We start from the raw sequence: 17,259 nt of genomic DNA, 5'->3' as shown, positions 1-17,259 counted from the left end.
GATAGTGTTGCGCCAGCACCTAACAAGCTGCCAGTACTGTTAAAGGAATCCCACCTCCTCGTGTATAAATTAATGATATTGTATTAAGCCAACAGACTGCGCTAAAATTGCTACTAAAATAGCCTTTATTTGTTAACTTCAATTAGTATTTAAAATATCTTCCTCAATGATAAAATGATAAGAACAATATAATAAAAAATTAAAATGATAAATACATTGCTTGGGCCCCAATGAGAAAAGTGAATATTGCTTAAGCTGCAGACTAGTAGTTCTGAGCATTGATTGACCAATGTTTGAAAAAAGTCTGAGTTATTCAGTGGCTGATTATCCACAAAGTCCTATGTTGGATCGTGTCCTAGTTGAAAACCAAAGCAATAAATCAATAAGAGGTACCTCATACAAATGCTACTGGTGACAGGTAATCCTCCGTACTGTGTTCCCACACGGCTGGATCCGGAAATTTTGCAAAGCGAAGAGATTCTTCGGGAGCCGCTCTATCTCACCTGCCCCGGCCGGTGGCTGGGTGAGAGAGACTGGACGGATGGTTGCGTCGGGCTAATTAGCCCGGCTCCCTGGGTAGCGAGGATGGTAAGAGCTTGAGTGCACACACGGGGATGGAACTTCCGTGTGCATACGGAGATGGAACTTCCGTGATCTTAGCACTGCTGCCTAACGCTGGGCTCCACCACGCCTCCTTCCTTTCTCGTGAGTGACGTCACTGATGCAGCCTCCGCTGACGTTTCGGGAGGAACGCCTCCCTTTCTCAAAGCACGGCTGCAGAGTGGGACTGGAGGCGTGCTAATATAGCTATACCCACGTGATCCATTATTCAAATGCGTATAAGTCAAGATCTTTATTTAGTCCATGAGGTACCATAGAATTTAAATTGTATATCCATAGGGTCTCTCTTCTGGACATTTCCAATAGGTAGTCCCCCCCTCTCCAAGATCTATTCACTTTCTCAATAGCACAATATCTCGATCCCTTAAAGGAACACCCATGTTCTTCCTTATAGTGCGCTGAGAGGGGATGTTTTTTATTTCCTTTTAGGATGTTGCCACAGTGCTCGCTCAGTCTCTCTTTTAATGCCCGCTTGGTTCTTCCTACATAATATTTCTGACAGGGGCATATTAATACGTAGATCACTCCCTTTGTGTCACAATTTGTGACATCTCGTATTGTAAATGATTCTTTGGTTGTAATGGATACAATATCATAAATTCGTTCTATGGGTACATTAGACTCGCGGCAAGCCCTACAGAAACCGCACTTCTTAAAATAACCGCTACTTTTCTTTGGGGTTCTATTGGATTTAACAGTGGGGGCCACTATATTACCCAGATTTCTGGATTTTCTAAAAATCATCCTAGGGTTTTCTGGTAGAATGGAAGTCAGCAAAGGGTCTTCTCTCAAAAGGTTCCAATATTTATCAACTATTTTCCTCACTTTTGGGGCCTGGGACGAGTACTGCATGATTAAATTAGGTGATTGATCAATCTGCTCGAACTGTTTATTCTTCTCTTGTAGCAGTTATTGTCTCTCTATTCCTTTGGCTTTTTCCTTAGCTTTCTGAATTGTTCCCTATGAGTATCCTTTTTTCTCAAACCTATTTTGCAGGATCTCTGCTTCTACATCAAAATCCGTAATTTTTGAACAGTTCCTCCTCAATCTCAGGAACTGGCCACCTGGTATGTTCATAAGCCATCTAAAATGATGACAACTATCCACATTGATGTAACTGTTTGTGTCTACTGGCTTCAAAAAGGTCTTTGTAAGTAACTGCCCTTCCTCTACATAAATGGTCAAATCCAGGAAGTTTACCTGTTGTTGACTGAAATCACTTGTGAATTTTAAATTATATTTATTTGTATTTATCCAACCTATGAATGATTCCAAACTGGATTTGTTCCCCCGCCATATAAAAAAGGCATCGTCGATAAATCTCCTCCAGAGCACCAGGGAAGGACCGGGGCCCTCTGGGCCAAATAATTGAAAACGTTCCCAGTGGGACATATATAGGTTTGCGAAGGATGGGGCAAACCGTGTCCCCATCGCCGTCCCGGTGCTCTGGAGGTAATATCGACCATCATAGGCAAAATTGAAAGAAAGGGGGAGAACCGAGAGCCCAATATGGTGTAGTATGTTAATGAGGTGATGTCTGATGCAAACACACACAATGGTTATACTCACAAGGACGGGTCGCCTCCAAGGCAACCACTGGATAAGCAGGCGGGGAGAATTGTAACCTGACCCCGCTCAGGGTTAAGAAGTCGCTCTCTGTAGATAGAAGAAAATGGGGATACACCCCTCCACCAAGGGTGGACTAAACAGTTATGTGGTATAAAAACAGAGGCGCCAAGTAGAGTAAAATTAGTTAAAATTTTTAAAAAGGGGGAAGTGGGTGGACTCACCTCCCTTCTGAAAAAATGGCCAGACAACGGGTAGGTTACTTTAAGTTTAAAGTAACATTTATTATGAGCTCCAAAAGTGCAACGCGTTTCACGGGTAACAGTCCCGCTTCTTCAGGCAAACAATTTTTGGAGGGAGCAAAGACGGGTCAAGAGCCAGATATAGCGCCTCTGAGACAGAGGCGCTATATCTGGCTCTTGACCCGACTTTGCTCCCTCCAAAAATTGTTTGCCTGAAGAAGCGGGACTGTTACCCGTGAAACGCGTTGCACTTTTGGAGCTCATAATAAATGTTACTTTAAACTTGAAGTAACCTGCCCGTTGTCTGGCCATTTTTTCAGAAGGGAGGTGAGTCCACCCACTTCCCCCTTTTTAAAAATTTTAACTAATTTTACTCTACTTGGCGCCTCTGTTGTTATACCACATAATCATAGACAAAATAGTTGTGCTGTAGTATAAAGCATATACTGTCTAGAACAAAATTAATCTGCTCCTCCTGTAAACATTGGGCTTCCTGCATGAAAAATTGTACTGATTCAATTCCCTTTTGATGAGGGATAACAGTGTACAGTGAACTGACGTCCACCGTACAAAGCCAGTAATCGTCATTCCACTGATAATTATTTACTTGCAAGATATCGTTAAAAACACTCCAAGTTACTTGAAAGATACAGGACATTTTTTAAGGGTTCTAAATAATTATCAGTGGAATGACCACTGATACCTCCAGAGCACCGGGACGGCGATGGGGACACGGTTTGCCCCATCCTTCGCAAACCTATATATGTCCCACTGGGAACGTTTTCAATTATTTGGCCCAGAGGGCCCCGGTCCCTCCCTGGTGCTCTGGAGGAGATTTATCAACGATGCCTTTTTTATATGGCGGGGGAACAAATCCAGTTTGGAATCATTCATAGGTTGGATAAATACAAATAAATATAATTTAAAATTCACAAGTGATTTCAGTCAACAACAGGTAAACTTCCTGGATTTGACCATTTATGTAGAGGAAGGGCAGTTACTTACAAAGACCTTTTTGAAGCCAGTAGACACAAACAGTTACATCAATGTGGATAGTTGTCATCATTTTAGATGGCTTATGAACATACCAGGTGGCCAGTTCCTGAGATTGAGGAGGAACTGTTCAAAAATTACGGATTTTGATGTAGAAGCAGAGATCCTGCAAGATAGGTTTGAGAAAAAAGGATACTCAGAGGGAACAATTCAGAAAGCTAAGGAAAAAGCCAAAGGAATAGAGAGACAAGTACTGCTACAAGAGAAGAATAAACAGTTCGAGCAGATTGATCAATCACCTAATTTAATCATGCAGTACTCGTCCCAGGCCCCAAAAGTGAGGAAAATAGTTGATAAATATTGGAACCTTTTGAGAGAAGACCCTTTGCTGACTTCCATTCTACCAGAAAACCCTAGGATGATTTTTAGAAAATCCAGAAATCTGGGTAATATAGGGGCCCCCACTGTTAAATCCAATAGAACCCAAAAGAAAAGTAGCGGTTATTTTAAGATGTGCGGTTTCTGTAGGGCTTGCCGCGAGTCTAATGTACCCATAGAACGAATTTATGATATTGTATCCATTACAACCAAAGAATCATTTACAATACGAGATGTCACAAATTGTGACACAAAGGGAGTGATCTACGTATTAATATGCCCCTGTCAGAAATATTATGTAGGAAGAACCAAGCGGGCATTAAAAGAGAGACTGAGCGAGCACTGTGGCAACATCCTAAAAGGAAATAAAAAACATCCCCTCTCAGCGCACTATAAGGAAGAACATGGGTGTTCCTTTAAGGGATCGAGATATTGTGCTATTGAGAAAGTGAATAGATCTTGGAGAGGGGGGGACTACCTATTGGAAATGTCCAGAAGAGAGACCCTATGGATATACAATTTAAATTCTATGGTACCTCATGGACTAAATAAAGATCTTGACTTATACGCATTTGAATAATGGATCACGTGGGTATAGCTATATTAGCACGCCTCCAGTCCCACTCTGCAGCCGTGCTTTGAGAAAGGGAGGCGTTCCTCCCGAAACGTCAGCGGAGGCTGCATCAGTGACGTCACTCACGAGAAAGGAAGGAGGCGTGGTGGAGCCCAGCGTTAGGCAGCAGTGCTAAGATCACGGAAGTTCCATCTCCGTATGCACACGGAAGTTCCATCCCCGTGTGTGCACTCAAGCTCTTACCATCCTCGCTACCCAGGGAGCCGGGCTAATTAGCCCGACGCAACCATCCGTCCAGTCTCTCTCACCCAGCCACCGGCCGGGGCAGGTGAGATAGAGCGGCTCCCGAAGAATCTCTTCGCTTTGCAAAATTTCCGGATCCAGCCGTGTGGGAACACAGTACGGAGGATTACCTGTCACCAGTAGCATTTGTATGAGGTACCTCTTATTGATTTATTGCTTTGGTTTTCAACTAGGACACGATCCAACATAGGACTTTGTGGATAATCAGCCACTGAATAACTCAGACTTTTTTCAAACATTGGTCAATCAATGCTCAGAACTACTAGTCTGCAGCTTAAGCAATATTCACTTTTCTCATTGGGGCCCAAGCAATGTATTTATCATTTTAATTTTTTATTATATTGTTCTTATCATTTTATCATTGAGGAAGATATTTTAAATACTAATTGAAGTTAACAAATAAAGGCTATTTTAGTAGCAATTTTAGCGCAGTCTGTTGGCTTAATACAATATCTGCTAGATTTCTACTACCTACTGTGTGTGACTGAAACATAGGAGGAAAGTAATTTATAGCACATTTTACTGTGGGGGAAATGTACTTTTTTTTTTGCGTTTTCATTAGAGATAGCCCGAACATCAGATTTTGGGTTCGCGAGCCGCAAACTTCTGCAAAAGCTCGAGTTTGCACCAACTGGGCTAACCGCCATAGACTTCAATGTGCAGGCGAATTTTAAAACATACAGGAACTATTTATGGCCACAAACATCATGGAAAAGTTGTTTCAAGGGGTCTAACACCTGGAAGGGGGCGTGCCGGAGTGGGTTACATGCCAAAAGTCCCTCGGAAATTACATATTTGAAGCAGAGTAGGGTTATAATCCCTAAGGGGAAGTAATCACATTGCATTGCAAAATTGGAGGCATAAAGTGCTTTAAAACATCTTGCGTGTGTATACATCAATCAGGTAGTGTAAGTAGTGCATTGCTTCACACTGAGAGACCAAACTCACTGTGTAACGCACCGCAACCAGCTGTTTGTGTAGTGATAGCCGTGCTTGTGCGCATGTTGGCGAGAGTGCAGGCGATGCCGGTTTTCCAGCCCATATGATCGGGCTGAGGTAGCTCAATGACAGAACAACAGTGACTGTCCAGCTGATCGAATTTTGTCTGTCACCATTGAAGCAATGACCTTATTATCTTTGGTGTACCCCCAACACAACTCATATAGGTCATACGCAAGCCCCTTCACCGTGGCAAGGTAACGATCACGAAGGGGAATTGACACATGTACATGCCATAAGTTTTGTTGTTGTTGCAGCCAAAGTGCAGCCAGAAAAATTAGGCATGTACACTCACCAGAAAAATTATTAGTTTTGGTAGCGTCCTTAAACATTCAGGAATCCACCTGGAACCACACAGACAGATATCAATTACAGATAAAGTTGGAAGCTAAGTTGCTGGCTTGCTTGCAATATAGATAGAAGCGTACGGTAGAAATATACAGCCCAGCAATGCCTGTGGCCTATATGCAGTGTGTAACCCACACAGACAGATATCAATTACAGAAACAGTTGGAAGCTAAGCACAGCTTATGATAGACAGTGTGCTGGCTTGCTTGCAATATAGATAGAGGCGTATAGTAGAACTACACAGCCCAGCAATGCCTGTGGCCTATATGCAGTGTGTGACTACAACAGACAGATATCAATTACAGATACAGTAGCAAGCTAAGCACAGCTTATAATAGACAGTGTGCTGGCTTGCTTGCAATATAGATAGAAGCGTATAGTAGAACTGCACAGCCCAGCAATGACTGTGGCCAGCCTGTATCCAGTGTGACCAGTGCCTCACACACAAAAAAACAAAAACAAATAGAACAATATGATCCCTCAAAAGGGCTTTTGATTTGGGGTGCTTTCAGCAATTTAGCAAAAAACAAAAGCACCTAGCTAACTGTCCCTGTCTCTGCAGCAATGTCTCTGCCTTCCACTCACTACTGCACCAGACTGAGAACATGGCCGGCACTGCTGTGTTTTCATAGGGTGGGCGGGGGTCTGTGTGTGAGTGCAGCCTGATTGGCTGCCATGCGTCTCCTGACTGTAATGTAGAGGGTCAAAGTTTAGCCCAATGATGAGGTATGTGTTTGCATCCCGCCGCAGATGCAAACAGCTGTATGTCGCGCAAACTACCTACCCGGCGAACCATTCGAGTCATCTCTAGTTTTCATGTATTTTTAAACATTTTGCAATAGTGGTCCTTTAAATTAAGTTTATATGCTGTGGTTTATGTATTGTCAAATGTTTTGTTTGCTTTGGAGTTTCCAATGAAGATGGTGCTCAGCATGCTCTGCATGCAAATATGTGCATTGAAGAAAACAAGAAGTAGAAAGAGCTAGGAGTAAATGTTATGTTCTGGGGCAATGGTGCTTTTCTTTCTGCCAGAAACAAAACATATGGATCACACTGCAGCGAGTGGGATGCTCGGCATGATCTGTTTCCCGCAATGGTGTGAGAGAACCATTTCTCTAACACATGGCCAGCCAACTCTATAAGAGCAGCAGATTTTATTAGGTTTATTAGTCACACAATCTATCCTGTACAGCTCCAAGACTCAGGAAGCGTGCTCTGTAACCTTTATTCTGTATAGTTGCCTCTAGACATTCATTCTTCACATTGCCAGCCAGGCCAGTATTGAATTTGTGTTATCATTTTACCTATGAACCCCTGATCCAATCTGCCAGAAGATTCATGATAGTAATCGGGCCAGAGACTTGCGTAACCTTACCAAATAGACAATAAATCAACGCCTCCCTATACCCTTATATGACAGTTACCAATCATCTGCAACTGCATTGTCCCCATCTTAGAGGCATTTGCTAACCATCTGTGGTTCTGAATTAGGGACTACAACATAGAGTGACACCAAAAAGTGGCACTTTGAAGGACACCTAAAGTGAGAGCGATATGATGGCTGGCATACTTATTTTCTTTTAAACAATACCAATTATGCAATTTTACGCAGCTTGAAAACAGATTAGTGGAATGAAGCAATAAGCTCTTTGTAATTGATGTTTTAGGCACTGTATTTGGCCTGAGGATATAGTTGCAGACCCACAAAATGCATTGCCTGCATTTATTAAAAATCATAGTTATATGAACTTGTCATTATTGAGGTAAGCCACCTGCATTTTTTTGTGTTTAGCTGTTTTTAACTCTGTTTTATGCGTTACTGGGTGCCTCTTACCCCCTTTGTGCTTTTCACCCTCCTTAGGTACCTAGTGGCTGTGACACCAATAAGACCTCTGTCGTTTTTTGCAAGATTGCATCTGCATCCAGTTCTAGCTGGGCACCTGCATGGAGTCCTGTTTATAGATCTCCACCTGCTTCCAGTGGTTGGTTGTCCCTGATGCAACCTTCCTTTGTGAGTTACCAATATTTCCTTTCATTCTTATCACTCCATCTGTGACATACTGAACCTTTTGGGCTCTTGTTGTCTTTGTTTTTATCTTTTTAAGGGTGTTTGGTCACCCTCCACTGCAATTGCACAAATGTACAGAAAATTAGCATTAATTAATTGTATTAAATCAGTTGTTATTTCATGTAATTAAAATGACCTTTCCAGTATTGACTTGCAGTCATCTATGGCATTTCAAAAGGACTTCTAACTCAGTCAGCACTTTTGCCAGTCATGAAATCGGACCATTTTGGAGCACTAAAATGCTTCCTGTTGAATTACTTCCCAGTATCTCCTTTATTTCTGCATGAGTAATTAGCTGCACAGAGCAGAAAGCATTTCAACTTCAGAGGAACAACCTGCAGTAATCATCGCCTGACACACCTAGAAGGCATTTTGTAGTTTGCAGCAGCAATATAAAGTGGCTTCTGTCCAAATATTACATTATATAGATGAGAACTCTGGGTATTGCTTTTTATTACTTTAATTTTAGCACAGAAAGCTAAACAATTGATAAGGATTCTAAAAGACCTCCTTTACAGTAAACCAACATCGCAAATGGATATTAGATCAAGAATTACAGCTAAAATGTGTATTTTATGAAACAAACTTTTATGTTGTAATTCAGAAACCATAAGCTCATAGCTTCCAACTTTGGCTTTTTTTGTATAGTTAAAAACCTTTTAATTATTATTTGTTCCATTTAATATTCATTTAGTGGAAGGTCCATTAGACCATTTATTAGGACTAGGGTTAGGTTTTTTTCTCCAGGGACTAGGGTACTAAATATCTGTTCTGTTAAAGAACAATCATCACAAAAATGTGTAAAATGTAAAATATATTTGTATTAATTGTATATTTTTCCCAGCATTCTTTTTTTTTCTATGTAGCTGTCACTTATAGTAGCTAGTAATAATCTGACAGATCTGACAGATTTTAGACTAGTCCACCACCTCATGTGGGAAGGAGTCCATTTGAAAATAAAGGAATTCCAGATATTCTCCCATGAGGACATGGATTTGTCCACAATCTGTCAGATCAATCACATTTCTACTGAGTACTGTGAGTCACAGGAACATAAGAAAAAACAAAACGGTGCATATCACTCTGTGACAAATGTAAAACTAATACACAAGTGTTTTACATTTTTCAGATGTTAGCGATAGTGGTCCTTTAACAAAATGACAACTGGAAGCAATGGGGTCATGATGATGCAACCGGCTGAGGTGTATGCCTGTTTTTCTATGGATACTGTAACCCAACTTTATTGACAGTGGCCATCCAGTCCTTGACTTACCCTCTCACATGTTAATCTAGATATTAAGCTTCAGTTTGCAGGCCATTCCCTCAGTTACACTTTTCGTTCAGTTTAATAATTCTTTGGTAATCATTAGTGGCTAACAGTTTGTAGAATATAAAAAAAATACAGTTATAACGGCATATTGTCCTACTAAATGATCTTTATGCCATGTTATGACCTCCAGACGAAGTAACCCAAGTGTCAAAATGCATTTTGTCACACTGTGGGCCCTGACACAAAATCTAGCCAAGTGCGTTTTCAGTATTGCCCAGATATGCACAGTGATGAGATGTAATATTAAGCATTTTAGAATAACACAGTATCTGAAAGCCCCAAGGAAAGGCCTTTGATATCAAAAACAGTACGGAAGGTCGACTGAATGTCCCCGAGAGCATTGATGCAGATGATAAAATATCATGTTGGCTTGTAGAAGCCGCTGTTTTGCCATTTAGTTCAGACATTACAGATGAGCAGGAGGCAGCATGTATCAAGTGCATCAGCATGGAGCTACCCTGTTGGCTGTTTTCTAAATTCGGAAAAAAAATCTCTAGTTGAACATGGAATGTGGCATCGCAACAGACTCAGATGTTTTGCTATTGGAGTTTTCATACCTCTCAGTGCTCATGCTTAAACAGCTTGGCCTGCTCTGCTCTGCCAAGATGATGAATAGCAGATCCTCGTACCGACTGAACATAATCCAATGCTGGTTATCAGCAAAATCCTAATAAAATAGGAAAGTCGCTTGAAATGATATTACATTTCACATTGCTCATGTTTCTGGCATCTCAGATTCATACGACCAAGCTAAAAAGAGAACGTTTTATTGGTGCAATATATATTTATTTTATATGATGTACATAAACATAGTATACAAACCATTACATTATATTAGCTTGTTGAAGAACATTTTACTTGCACCTTATCTGAATAATATTCTATAGTGTAAACACATAGTCATACTCAAGAGGCAGCAAGTGCGTTACTATTCCCCAAATATGCCTGTATGGCTCCATAGCACAAAGATGGCACGCTAAAAAAAGGATACAAACATTCAAGTAATACAAACACAAAAAATAATGAAACAATAGAATTACACAATTTACTATATTTACATGTCTGTTAAGATAAATGTACCTACCAGTATATTTATCAGTAATCAATTTTTCAAAATCGATTTTTGCAACAAAACTGATATTTTGATTACTTTTAAAACAAAATATAAATATTGTCAGTTGTGTTTTATTTAGAAGAATAAAGATCTTCATTAGGGGTCATTGAATCATTAATCCGCAGTACCTCCCCTTTTAGGGCTACGGCATATGGTCAACTACAGTAGTAGCTGTGGTTAGACTTAGAGCATTTTGATGGAGTTGCCAGCGGCAGAAACTAGTCACAATGACTAGCCCATAGTGATAGAGACTAAACACAGCAAACTATTGTTATGATTAAGTATTAGGTGGGTGCTGTAACTAGCTGCTAACAACTATCAGTCGGAAGATGGGAATCAGATTATTTGCGCAGAACACGAGGAAACGAAAAAATAAAGAAAAAAACAGGAGCCAATATCCAGATGCAAAACAAATATTGATATGAAAATAGCATATGCACTCACAAGTCGGGTTGCAAGGGATGCAACCACCAGTATAAGCCTACCAAAGTAAACCAGCCTCCGTTCTGGTAGGGGTTCCTGGATCCTTGGGACTCAAATGTTCGCTCTCCTGGTAATAATTTTTGTGATGAACAACAGAAAATGATACACTAATAGGCATTGAGTGAGATGTAAAGATAATAAACTGCTGGGTGGAGACAATCCCCCAAAAAGGTTTAAACAAGATGAATATATATGAAAATGTATGAAATGAAAGTTAATATTATCTTACCTCTCTCAGATGTCACACATTATATGTCTACGGTAGAATATATTAAATTGATTTCACAAAAACAAGGACAACATGTTTCACGGGATTATACTCGTTCTTCAGGTATTTAACTACTACTTATAACAGTAGGTGCCTGACAACATAAACATTTGAACATATAAATAAACTTGACCACATTTTGTGACCATATAACCCTAGCCATTTAGTCAATAATACACAACATATACCAAAAACAGTTACAAATATACCATCTAGAAGGGGTTTAAATGTGATTATCTGTCTTAAAGGATCCTAAGTAGTAAGAAAAAAGGAAATCTGGCCACCCCATGGCTTCCTCCAGCACCCCAAAGCTTGTGAGGTCCCCCGGCGTCCTCTTGGTACCTTCCGTGGTCCTGCTGGCAGCTCCAGTACTCCGACGACTTCGAATGAAGTTGTGCACAACCTTCGCGCCAGTCGCCAGGGTGCTTCCTCCAGCCAGGGTGCTTCCTCCCGCCAGGGTGCTTCCTCCAGCACCCCAAAGCTTGTGAGGTCCCCCGGCGTCCTCTTGGTACCTTCCGTGGTCCTGCTGGCAGCTCCAGTACTCCGACGACTTCGAATGAAGTTGTGCACAACCTTCGCGCCAGTCGCCGTAAGAGTTCTGCACATGTGCCGTTCAGTCTTTAGAGAACTGCACATGCGCTGGACTCTTACAGTGACCGGCATGATGACACACAGGGTGTGCACCAGGGGTTAACGGAGCCTCCAGCTGGACCATGGAAGGGACCAAGAGGATGCTGGGGAACCTTACGGGCTACAGGGGACTGGAGGAAGCCCCAGGTAAGTCCGGATTTCCTTTTTTTTTACTGCTCAGGGTCCCTTTCACCAGGGCTGGATTTATCATAAAACACTGTAAGCACATGCCTACAGGCGCCTGATGATGGAAAAGCGGCTCATGTCGGTTGTTAACAGCGGGTAAGCCTTTTTGTTTTACCTTATCACCTGCGGTAGTGGTGGTGGTAGTGATTTGTCATGGGAATGTGGGAGAGAAGCCAGCAATCCAATCTTTCATACGAGTTTATTTATATGGTCAAATGTTTATGTTGTCAGGCACCTACTGTTATAGCGGGATAATCCTGTGAAACGCGTTGTCCTTGTTTTTGTGCAATACATTTGATATACTCCACTGTATGTATCTAATGTGTGACTTTTGAGAGAGATGAGCTAATATTACCTCTCGTTTCATACATTTTCATATATATTGATCTTGTTTAAGCCTTTTTTTTGGGGGGGGGGGGGGAAGGGGGGTGCCTCAACCCAGCCAGTTTACACGTATTATATGGATCTTACTGGGTAATCATAAGCTTAAACTTTCTGAGACAGCTTTCTGCTGCAATATGTAAAAGAAAATAATTTTGCAGGTTTAAACAGCAGGAAAATGCATGAATTAATAACTCAGCTTTTAGGTAAGGATAGGTTTTGGGGTCTAAAGGACTCCTTGTCAGTGGTTTAAACTGCTGGTAATTGGAGTGAACAGTGGAACACAGAACACATATTCCTAGTGCTTCATAATACTATTGTAAAATGGAAATATATTATGGTTCATAACTTCAACTAACTTTTTTGATAGTAAAAATCATAATGAAGCTGACCTATGTAGACCCCTTCAAAGAAAAGTAGCCTAAATGGATTGCCAAAGGCATCCTATCAAAAACCTTGTTTCATTTAGCAACACTGTAAAATCTTGCTTACATTATGAGGTTAATTTACATTCATAGAAACTCCAGATGTAGAATATGTCCAAAAGCAGCGCAGTCTGCCTACATTATGGGGCATTACTTCACTCAGGGCTGCACTAAACATGTAGATTACATAGCCATATACAAGATATATAAGCGGGAAAATAGAAAATGAGAGTTGCCTGGGTGCAGACAAGCTAAGAAACACTCTGCTAAATGATCCTTATGCATATTCAGGTCATGCTTTCATCTGTAATATATAGAGATTTCATCTGGTGCAAGCATCTGTCCCCAGGGCACAATATGGTCACATGCAATTTGGTGAAAAGGCTGGTGTTTCATACCCTGGAGAATTAGAATTTTAATGTCTTCATGAAAAGTATGTTCAGTAGTATCTATACTTTCTAGTGTACCTGTTCATTAAGCTGCACAGGTATTAATATATGGTCAATCTCATGTGCTGTATCTTAGATACTGTGTGTATAAAAGTTCAGTTTACGGAATAACAATCTGAATGCTTTAAAATGTTCATTAGTTTGCTGCCAGACCAGAGCAGTGTATGGCAATAGCTACAGATTATATTATAGTTTTATTTCCCAGATACATTGGCGTAAATTGCAACTATACTATGTATTGTTTACAATTCCCATATCGATCAGTGGCACTGAAAATATGGGGCTGATTCATTAACCACTTCAGCCTTCTGTGTTTTTTCACCTTATGCATAATTTCAGCGCTCCTCCCATTAATTCGCCAATAACTTTATAACTACTTATCACATCGAAATGATCTATAGCTTGTTTTTTTTCTGCCATCAATTAGGCTTTCTTTGGGTGATAAATTTAGCTAAGAATTTTTGTTCTAAATGCATTTTAACGAAAATATTATGAAAAAAATTTGAAAAAAATAATAATTTCTCATGCTACCATAATTAAAACCCATGTTTGAATTTGCCCATTTGTCCTGTTTAATACACCATTTAAATTATGTCCCTATCACAATGTATGGCGCCAATCTGGAATTAAAGGTGCATTTTTTTCAGTTTTTGCGTCCATCACTATTTACAAGCCCATAATTTAAAAAATAATGGTAATGTACCCTTTTGACATGCATATTAAAAAAGTTCAGACCCTAAGATAACTATTTATGGCTTTTTTTATTGTCATTTTTTTTTAAGTTTATTTGGGAATTTTTGGGAGTGTGGGAAGTAAGGAGTTAATATTAGAATATGTGTAGGTCTGTTAAGTAAAATAAATGTATGTATGTGAGTGTAATTTTACTATTTGGCCACAAGATGTCCTTGTGCATTAGTTTCTGTTGCGTACAATTAGTACGCTAAACAGGAAGTAATGCGTGGATCTGTTACTTCCACATCGCAAAGACGCAGGCATTTCATTGATGTCGGCACTCATTGATACGGAGACTTAGATCAATGAATGGGAACTGCGCTCCCATTCATTGATCTCCAGGCTAACAAGCGGCGCTGAATACCACCGCAGGTGAATGCGCAATAGGCCGTCCAAAAAGCTAAAGTAGTTAAATGTATCTCATTAATTATCTCTTCTTACTGATTTTTTACCACAATTATAAATGATCTTTTCAGCACCTTCAGCAAACTTCAGCTAGCCCTTTCCTCAGTGCAGGGCTGGCGCTACCATATAGGAAACCTAGGCATTTTCCCCATGGTCTCCTGAGCACTGCCGGGCCCCCCCAGGATCTTCCCCCTCCCAACTTTATAGTGATCCCCGGGGCCCCTGTAAAATTGTCAGCAGCATAGTGACTCACCAGTCCCAGATAGTGTGCTCCTCCATTAGTCCGTGCATTCCTGTCTCAATCCCTGCTGGCCACACCTTTTCAGTGACCCCACGCAAGTTATTACATATTAACATGTCAAATGATGGAGATGAGGCACCCTTGCAAGAATGAAGATGGGAATGCATGGAGTTAGGTGGGTCAGATGAGTTGCTATGCTGGAGAAAACATTGTAGGGGCTTCCGAGGACCACTATACTGATGGGAAAACAGCAGCCAACTCTGGAGAATTGTAACTAGAGGCCTTGCCTCAGTGCAACATTCCAAAATGCATCATTATAGTTCCCCCACAGTGCAGATCTTATTTTTCTATGACTTTTCCACCAATTTACAAGAGAGGCTTCCAGCCCTAGATAAGTCTCAAGTTATAAGGTCTAAGCATGTAAATAATTCCTGGTATCTTGTGTAGTCACTCCACAGCAAAGGCAATCCCACCTCATTCTCCCGGTCACTAGAAATAAATGAAGTGCGTAAAGGAAAACATTCTTTAAACACAAACCATTGGTTTTCTTCATTCTTAATGCACCATACAATCAAAAAAATAAAAGCATAAGATACTCACTCTTGATTAAACTAGTTAAACAGAGAATGGGTTCTGTTTGAGTATATTTGGGGATACAAGTAAGTTTATTTTGGGGAGAGGTGGTGAAAATAGAATATATAAATGACACAAGCTAGAGGGAGTGGTACAAAGGGTCTTTGTTACAGTGGAAAGGAATGGAATAACCTGCCTATTCATTATTAGAGATGGCCCGAAAGGTTCGCCGGCGAATGGTTCGTGATCGCTGAGAACCGCGAGCTTTTCCGGAAGTTCGATTCGCTTCCATAGTACATCATTAGGGTCAACTTTGACCCTCTACATCACAGTCAGCAGGCACATTGTAGCCAATCAGGCTACACTCCCTCCATGAGCCCCCCCCCCCTATAAAAGGCAGGCAGCGTCAGGCATTGGACTCACTCCTGTGCCTGCAGTAATTAGAGAAGGGAGAGCTGCTGCAGACTCACATAGGGAAAGCTTAGTTAGGCTCTTGTAGGCTTGTTAGCTTGCTCCTTGCTGATTCTTATTGCTAAAAAAGCACCCCTCAACAGCTCTTTTGAGAGCTAATCTTGTTCGTGTGATCTATCTTTTTTTTTGTGTGTGTGGCCCACTTATATTCAGCCCTGTCAGTCAGTCGCAGCTGGCCTTTGGCCCCTTAATTCCTACTGTGCCACTGCCAGGCCCAGCACATTCAGTGACTACCTGTGTGTGTGACAGGCAGCTGCACATTTGTAATCCCAATCACTGCACCTGTTCACTGTTTAGTGCACCTACCTACCTACCTAACTACGTGAACGCACGCATTGTTAATACCACCAGTCATTGCACCTGTTCACGGTACCTGTGTGTGTGACAGGTGCACATTTTTAATACCCAGCAGCACTGCATATACCTACTTACCTGTTGTTCAGTGCACCCACCTACCCATGTGAGCGCACGCAGTGTGATATTTAATACCTCCAGTCACTGTACCTGTTCACGGTACGTGTGTGAGACAGCTGCACATTTGTAATACCCAGCAGCACTGCATATACCTACTTACCTGTTGTTCAGTGCACCCACCTACCCACGTAAGCGTACGCATATGATATTTAATACCACCAGTCACTGGGCCCGATTTATCAAGAGTGTCTGAGACAAAATATTAGTAGGTTTTTAGAAATCCGTACAGAACTGTCTCAGACGTCCTAAGAAATCACTAAATGGTGCAGATTCCTTCTTAAACTGTAAGGAATAGGAGGATCTAGGAAGGTCTCTCAGGCAGTGCAGTGTGTGAGGGGAATTGCTGTTGCTGAGGTAACCAACACATCTGCTGTCAGCAAGCTCTGAGTGAGGGGAGAGCAGCCCTTCACAAATCACATTTCTGTAGAACTGCTAATGAGCACTTCTTAATCTGCAGCAGTTAAGGAATGGCGGGCTAGCAAAAAAGGGCGCACAGGGATAGTGGACAAAAAGGGCGCCGCCATAGACTGCAATGCAAAATATCGGCTATTCGGCGCCCGACAGGAAAAAAGGGCGCCCGAGAAATAGCGTTTACAGGATAAAGTTTATAACAAATATCGTTTACAAGTTCGTTTTGACTTTGTATTATACTTATTTTTTCGTTTGTAAATTTCGCTTATATGAGTTTTAACTAGTTTTTTCGTTTTAAAATTACGCTTACAAACCTATTACAACTAAAATTTCGTTTACACTTCTTTTTGCATTTAAAATTCGTTTTCATATGTATAATGCTTAAATAACGTTTCTCAACCTGATTGTATTAGAAATACATCGCTTTTGATATTAACTTTGTTTTTACATTTATAATGCGTTGATTATAGTTACTAAAATATCGCTTTAAATATTACTGTTATTTTAAGATTTCTAATGCATAAGTGATTTTAAGGTTATCTATTGTATTGTATGTATATATACCTTTTTCTACTTCTAATATTATTAATGTAT

Source organism: Hyperolius riggenbachi, chromosome 1 (assembly GCF_040937935.1).
Source record: "Hyperolius riggenbachi isolate aHypRig1 chromosome 1, aHypRig1.pri, whole genome shotgun sequence".
Classification (NCBI taxonomy): Eukaryota; Metazoa; Chordata; class Amphibia; order Anura; family Hyperoliidae; genus Hyperolius; species Hyperolius riggenbachi.
The sequence above is the reverse complement of the archived record's forward strand: the minus strand, read 5'-3'. Positions refer to the sequence as shown.